The sequence below is a fragment of the Bidens hawaiensis genome, unplaced genomic scaffold (genome assembly GCF_021521415.1).
Source record: "Bidens hawaiensis isolate Kalapana, Puna unplaced genomic scaffold, B.hawaiensis_p1.1 tig00030894_1, whole genome shotgun sequence".
Taxonomy (NCBI): domain Eukaryota; kingdom Viridiplantae; phylum Streptophyta; class Magnoliopsida; order Asterales; family Asteraceae; genus Bidens; species Bidens hawaiensis.
Window position 1 is genome coordinate 3,335 of NW_027495181.1, and position 8,170 is coordinate 11,504.

General features: G+C 36.9%; 1 pseudogene; it reads right to left on the minus strand.

The window, feature by feature from the left end:
• Window positions 1-314: 314 nt before the first annotated feature.
• On the minus strand, window positions 315-1,895 carry LOC143581384 (protein NRT1/ PTR FAMILY 5.10 pseudogene; annotated as a pseudogene).
• Between the last annotated feature and the right edge of the window lie 6,275 nt (window positions 1,896-8,170).

Here is an 8,170-nt window from a genome sequence, read left to right on the forward strand (position 1 = left end):
TTTAGTCTCATAGTTTATTTTAGGATTTTATAGTAAAGTACTTTCATTTTACCATCATTTTTAGTTCACCCCGTTAACATTATCCACCAACTATTAATACAATTGTGAGAGTCTTTTTGTATTATGTACATACTTTTGATCAAAACCAGAAGAGAAAATGTATTTTCTTAATTTGAACATGGTATTATAAATCGTTCCGACCCTAAACAGCCGATGCTTCAAAAGTTCCACTGATTGAATAAGTTCGTCATTAACAGTTTACATCCAACATTAGTTCGCAGCAAATCTTCACCACTTACAACATAACTAAGCAACTACCATAATACCTATTACAAAAGTTAGCACACTCATACTTAAAACCAGCTAGGACAAAGAGGGCAAAAACAACACATCAGATGCCTCTTTCTCCATTATAAACATAAAATTTTGAAGCGCATATAAACATTATAAATGCGCCTACACCGATTCCAGCAAGAAGGTAATAAAAGTGATCAATATGCCCTTGATTCAAGTTATCAGATATCCAACCATCTTCTCCGTTTTCGCCTGTCGTTTTCTCAACGATTGAGATTATAAAACTGCTTAGAAAGTTACCAATTCCCATAATACTGAGGTAAAGTGCTAAACCTATACTTTTCAAATCCCTCGGCATTTGGTCATAAAAGAATTCTTGCATACCCACAATGGTAAACACGTTATCCGCTCCTGCCAACAAATATTGAGGTATTAACCACCATATCTTCATTGGGACCGTCGCACTCTGATCGTCCACTAATCCATACTCACGAGCCGTTTTGAGTCTTTTTGACTCAACGACCGCTGCAACGACCATTGTAAATGTAGATAGGAAGATCCCTGTTCCAATTCTTTGAAGCATTGTTATGCCAGAAGGTATGCTTGTAACAGTTCTGGTTACAGGAACTAAAATGGTGTCATAGATGGGAATGAGGATTAAAGCCGAGAGGCCAATGAAAGATTGTAGTGTGGCGGGTGGAATCTTAAAGGTTGACCCGATTGATCGGTCCATGGTAGCTCCTTGTTTGGTGAAGAATGTGGAAGTTTGAGAAAATACAATTCCATACCCTAAACAACTAACCCATATTGGAATTAGTCTAAGAACCGCCTTCGCTTCTTCCACCTCATCAGCACTGCAAACGGGTCCATCTTCGCTAGAGGAAACCAAAGCTTTGTTGAGAAATCTGCCATTAACCCAATATTAACAAGATATTTGGAATTAATCCGATGCCACATAATACGAACTGGTTGGTTTCATTACCTGAATTGCTGAGAATATTGATGAGGGATTCTTCCAGAAGCCTCCACTTCTGCAGAGATTGCCAACAACTTAACTCTCCTATTCCGAACAGCTGTTACAAACACGCGGCCGATTCGCACAAATGCGTTTTTTTCATGGGTTTTCTCACCAAACCGATAAGTCATGGTTCCAAACAAGAAAACTATGAGTGCAAAACCCATGATGACACAGGGAATCCCAAATCCAAGACCCCAACTAAGTTTATCTTGAATGTAACTAACAACAAAGATCCCGACTGTAGGCCCCGCACACAATCCAAAATACCACCAGTTAAAGAATGATCTTTTGGAATTGAGTTCTTCTGGATCGTCTGCATCAAACTGGTCAGCCCCAAAAGCTTGCACGCATGGCTTGTGCCCACCTTGAGCAATTGCCACAAGATATAAAGATATGAAAAAGATGATAACTTGAATCTTTGGAGAGCATGATGAGCCATCAGTAGCATGTTTACAGTTAGACGGAATCAAAGTTGAAAAGGCTAGACATGCAAGTGCCTGTTTCAATACGATTTGCTTAATATATATGGTGAACTTTCAAATTTCATAGTGAATATTCAAGGAAGACAAACCAAATATTGCATATATTCTTTTATATCGAAATATGTTAAAAATGAAGACTCGTTTTTATAATTCAGTACGGCAAACATATATTTGGTCAAATGTTTTAATTATTAGTTGTTTTGTATAGGTTTGGAAAGTTGGTCGTTGGTGTGTGGATTTGAGGTATAATAAAATTGGTTTGGGTATTTCGTGTGTAAATTCATGGTTACTGGCAAAATAAAAGGCAAACGGACAACAAACCAGAATATAGAGCAGAGAAGCAATTATAACAGTTAGGTATCGACCGAAGAAAGCATCGGCGATGAAAGCTCCGACTAAGGGAAGGAGCATTGCCGTTCCGGACCAGATGTTGACGTTCTCCGCCGCTGTTGCCATCGATTGCCTCAATGGTCCGGTCAAGTAGGTGATCAAATTTGAACTGACTCCATAATATGCAAATCTCTCCGCCACTTCAACACCTGCATGCATAGAACATTAACATGCTGAAAAGATTATGCTAAAGTTAGTGTGTGTTTCCGAGGTTTAAACTTGAATATTACCAATGATGAAACATGCAGAGCGCCAGCAACCGGATTTGGACCTGAGGACCGGACGGCTTTTGTAGTCAACTGCGCCGCTTACGAATTTGTTGGTGTCGTCGCTGGTGTCGTTGTGATCCATGTCAATGTTACGATCGCTGTCTAAAAAAATAACTTTAATTTGATCACCAGAATATGATATGATCTTTCAACTGATGCATGCTCATACTCCACTTGCTCACTGAACCCCATTAGTGTCACTGTCATTTTAAACGTGTCAAACTGCATTTAATCTACGAATGGGATTGCGGGCCTCTTAACTTTACTGAATTTAAGACATCTTACAAGTGTTTGATGTATTAAAGCGGCTTTAGACGGTGTGGTGAAAAGTAGGTAAATTATGTATTATATGTACGATTTTGTGTATATAAAGTACGTAGATATTCCATTATCTATCTTCATCTCTATTTATTAAACTGTAAAGTATTTATCTATTTCTATTCTTCCTTCCAATATCTTGAGAATAGATGCATTATTCACGTATCTAAAATTTAAATATGTACTTTGATTTGTACTACGAGCATAAACTTGAGAACTTATTTTGATTTAAAAGAATGAAGGTTTTTGTTTAGTGAATAACTATAATTATATTCATAATTTTATTGATTAGGCGATAAGAACTACGGTAGCTTGTCAGAAATTCAAAATCTTTACTTGATCCAGGTGTATGGGTGGCGGGCAGTGGTGGCAATGGGCTGGGAAAGATGGTTGGTAGGCGGTGGTGGTAGGTGGTGGTGGGCGTTAATGGTGGTTGGCGGTGGTGGTGGTTGGTGTTGGTGGTGGTGATGGGAGGGTGTGACGGCAACGGTGGTTGGAGGGTGATGGAGTTGATAAAGTGTGAAATTGGGAATTAATTTTTTTTTAAAAAAAGAAGAGAATGGATGAAATAAATTTAGAGTATTTTAAGGTGAATAGGATGGGGGAGGTAATAGATTATTCTGAGCATGTTTGGGATTGAGTTTGAAAAATGCTTATTGGCTTATTGGCTTTTTCAAAAAGTCATTTTGAAAAGTCAGGATTTGGGGTTTTTGAAAAACTGTTTTTTAACCCTTTCAAAAAGCTAAAATAAAAAAGATTTTTGTGATTGTCAAATACATTTTAACTTATTGGCTTTTTAAAAACACCAATAAGCCAATAAACATTTTTCAAACTCAATCCCAAACATGCTCTCTATTTCAATAACCAACTAAAGTACTAAACACCCTTTTTTTTAATTCTTCACAAACATGCCAAACATTACCAAAAGCTTGTACCTAATGCATGGAAGAAAATTTTAAAAAAATAATAACAAATAAAATAGCTAGAATATAGAAATTGAGAGTAAGGTGGTGTTTGTTTTTTCACAAAAGATCTTCCTGGCCTCTTTTGTCTGCACCGCGCAGACCACACGCAAACGTTTAAGTTTGCAGACTATTTGTTTTTCGGAAGACATTTCATTAAAAAACGTCTGCGCGCCCTCTTTTTCGCGCAGATATGGACCACCCACTTTTCAAATCTTCTAACCTCTTCTAAAATTATCATTCTTTATTTCTTCCATCTCCATCAAGTCTCTAAAAAATCTCTCTAACCCTAGCACCTTTCATCCATCCCGTCACCCCTGCCCTCCACCTCCGGTGCGCCGCCGCCGCCACCTGCCTTCTCCACCTCCAGTGCGCCACCTCCGTCACCTGCCTCTCCACCTCCGGTGCGCCGCCGCCACCTGCATTCTCCATGGCGCTCACCTCCAGCCACCGCTCACTACCTGCATCCGACGACCTATTGTCCATATCTATCAACAAGGTAAGCTTCTTGTCCAATGATAATTGATATCTTGATAATTGCTAGTTAAGAATTTTATTATGTTTGATTTATTTATGTTTAAGTTTGATTTCAATTACCGTTTAAGGTTTCGTAAGGGAATGAATTGATCCAGATTGTTTCTATTGTTGTTGCTTATGATATATTATGATATTAACAGTGGTCATTCTTAATTTGATTACTATGGGGTTTTGTTGTTGTCAATAGGGGTGTAAACGAGCCGACCCGAGCCCAAGCTCAACTAGTCTAGACTCTAGAGTGCGGCTCGTTTTTGACCTACAATAACTTGAGCTCGGTTTGTTTCGAGCTCTTATTCTAAAGTGACCTTGGCTTGTCATTCGTTTTCTAAGCTGTGGTCCGCAGACTACAGACATTTTTCCTCTGAAAAAACAAACAGCACCTAAAATATGGTAGGTTTATAATATGAGAGATAAATTTATTTATAGGTTTATAAATTTTAGTTTAACTATGACAAAATAGCAAAATTTATTTTTTTTTACTTTTGCATGAGTATTTAGTGGTTGTCCTTTACCTGGCTTTATAAATGTTAGAACACGTCCTTTATATTTAAATACCCTATCACTTTATGTCATTTGGCCCTAACCCTGTTCGTTTTCTTATTAAATCTGGTTGTGCGCAAAGTATATGAGGGTAACTTTGTATATTTACATATTTATTAATAATGATAAACTAAAAGAAATAAATGTATATACATACATACATAAATGCAATGTCAATGATAATCAGATAAAGCAGTATTCATTCAAAATACTACTTAGAAGGTTGTATTTGATGCTTCATAGTTTGTACTTATTTAGTTGCATTCTTATGCTTGCATATGCATACGCATGTCCACTTGCTTTTCTTGTCTTAGGCAAATTGTACTCACACACCATCTAGGTCTACTAAATAGGCTTGATCACACACCATTTAGTATATGATTTGCATGCTCAATATACGACCCGTATATTGAAATCTCTGATTTACTTTGTCTAATGTCATACGCATTGTATGTAATGTTGTACGGTTCATAAGCTTATATACACAAAAATATGAATCATCTTAAATGTATACGAGCCGTATGAAAATTTTTGTGCAAAATTAATAAACAAGTCATATAATAGGGCATACTTCATATAATATAATATGTAAATCGTCTAAATTGTTTACTAGTTTTAAAATAAAAATTATCTCTATCTCTACTCTCTTCTTCCTCTCTGCCTCTCTACCTCCAACCACGCCCGGCCAACCCTCATCGGCAAATACCTGGTCGAAAACATCTCCACCACCACTGCTATCACCGACTTACCACCATAACCTTCCATCATCCTCCACCACTGACATCATCTTCAAGAATCGCCACATCACCATTGCACCAGCACCTCCGAGCATCACCAATCTTGGAAAATAACAAGCACCATCATTTTCAAACACTACATTGATTGCACCATCAGGCTTCAAACACTCCACTATAATCATCTTCGACCAAAAGCATAGCCCACATACCCGGATTTAGGGTTTCCAATTGAGCCAGACCGGGTTCGTATCGTGTGTGGTAGCCTGTGATGGAGGAAGAACAAGGAAGAGGCAGCTAAGATACCTCGGTCAATATGCTTAAACCACAAAACCTAATCAAACCCACCAAACGGATTAGTCTAGTGAGTGTGAGACAGATCAGTGGCTTGAGACGATAGTTGAGCCGTCGTCTAAGACGGTGGTGGTGTTCACTGGAGACAATGGTGGCCGACGGTGGTGAGAGTGAAAGAAAAGGGAGAGAATAAAGGGGTGTTTAGGATTGCTTATTTCACCAACCTATAGCTTATTAACTTTTTGAAAAGCAATAAGGTGTTTAGGATTGCTTTTAGTCTGAGGGGGAAAAGTTAATAAGTTTGTCACACCCCCCAACTAGCAAATGCAGAAGCGTAAAAGGGGAATGTAACAGACACCTCTGGATCAACAACATTGTTTATAAAGAAACATTACAAACTAATTTACAATATATTACATTGTTGTGACTTGGTTTACAAACTAAGTGATATAATCAAAACCAGTATGTTAAACTATTTACTTCTTATTAATACACTTGCTTCATTTCACATAGCATTGATCACATTCCTGAACAGATGGCACGTCATCAATCAAATTCCAATTTTTGGTATACCTTAAAAGCATGTTAGCACATGTCAACTACAAATAGTTGGTGAGTTTCAGCAAATCAGTCTGTGTACAACAATCACAGTTTGTATATACGTATGTATATAAGCATGTATGCTAAGCAATAGTGAAGCCTTAACTGTTCGTTCGTGCTGCATGCCTTCATTTCTAACGCACAATCAGCCATTGTGGCCCCCCTTCCGCCCACAACATGCCCCAAGTAGATATGTCTAACACTACATAGCTTGTTTGTATAATTAGGGTCATGTGCAAACGATGTAAAGTTGCAGAAATCCATGCCGGCGCCATTTGAGTTTGTCAAACCAATACTACTATTCACAAGCCACTGGCTCGAAGTTAATCACTGAGTGTGTGGGAACTTATGTGTTTAACACTTAGATAATTCACATCATCACATGTTTTCAAGTATGCAAGTATAACCAACATGCTTTTCACCCCAAAAGTTCATAAAACAGTTTAGAAATAAGGGTCATGAAACTCACTGTTTAGTAGATACTCGGTACAGTATCAGCTCGTGGTTCGCCTCACTCGATATCACTTGATCCCTATAATCGGTATTATAATATTAATATTAATATTTTATTATTATTATTATAGTCTCCATACTAAACTGGGCTGTATATCTAGCCTAGGTATAGCTTTCACGCCCAGAGCATATCAATAGTCTTAGATTGTGACGTTGTTCAACGTCTAATGTTGAAAATTGAACGTGGCCCAGTTTCACCGTTTCACGTGCTGGGCCAAGTTGGTCGTTTACGCGTTTAGAAAACATGTATGATCACATAAACTTGGGTAAACGTGTCGGTTAATAAAATGATTAAATTTATAAAGAAAAATCACAATTTAGATTTTTGGATTCGCTACAGAGCTCATTTCCGTTTATTCAGTCTGTTTGAAGAAAAACGCGCACAATTCATCCGAATTGTCCGGATTTCTCACAAAATATTCGGTTTTATTAAATTAATCCAAAAATATGATTTTTTACCACTCTTGATGTTCTGGCATTCCAACAAGTTCGTTAATCACAAACCAGTCGGTTTTTATCAGAATTGAATTTGTTTAACTTTCAAATTAGCACAAATAATTATCTGTTTGTTGTTAAATTATGAAAATTTATAAACTTACTAATTAATATATTTATATTTTTATAAAAATATTTCTAGAAATATTTACTGATTTATTAATTTATAACAATTCATTTTATATGCTATTTTTAAGCGGTAAATCGTCCGTTTATACCAAACGACTTCCGAAAAATCCGATAAATTTTCTGAGTGATCCAAATGACTTCAAAATACCCTGTAAAATTTCTAGAACCTAAAATTTTTTTCTAAATTACATTTTTGAGCCAAAAATGACCGTTAAAATTCAAATAAATGCGAATCCATAAACCTGAGTTCTCTACAAATGACCCCAAATTTTATATGTGATAATATTATGCAATACCTGAGTTCTCTACAAAAGTTCATAATTTTTCAAGCAGTTTAAGTATTTTTCCCAAATAAACGTTAACAAACGGTAATAAATTCGCCAAATATTCCCGGATTATCGAACAATTACCAAATTTGGAAAGGGACTCATTCATATGATCCCTGATGTCCCTGCAAAGTTTTAGAAGCTAAAAACAAGCATGTTACAGTCTAATCCTAAACAGCCCCTAAACGAGGGTTTCGGTAATACATTTGCGTTTTTCGATCGTTTCAACCCCTTCTCTCACTTGTCTAGGTTCATGGCCTTCTAGTTAA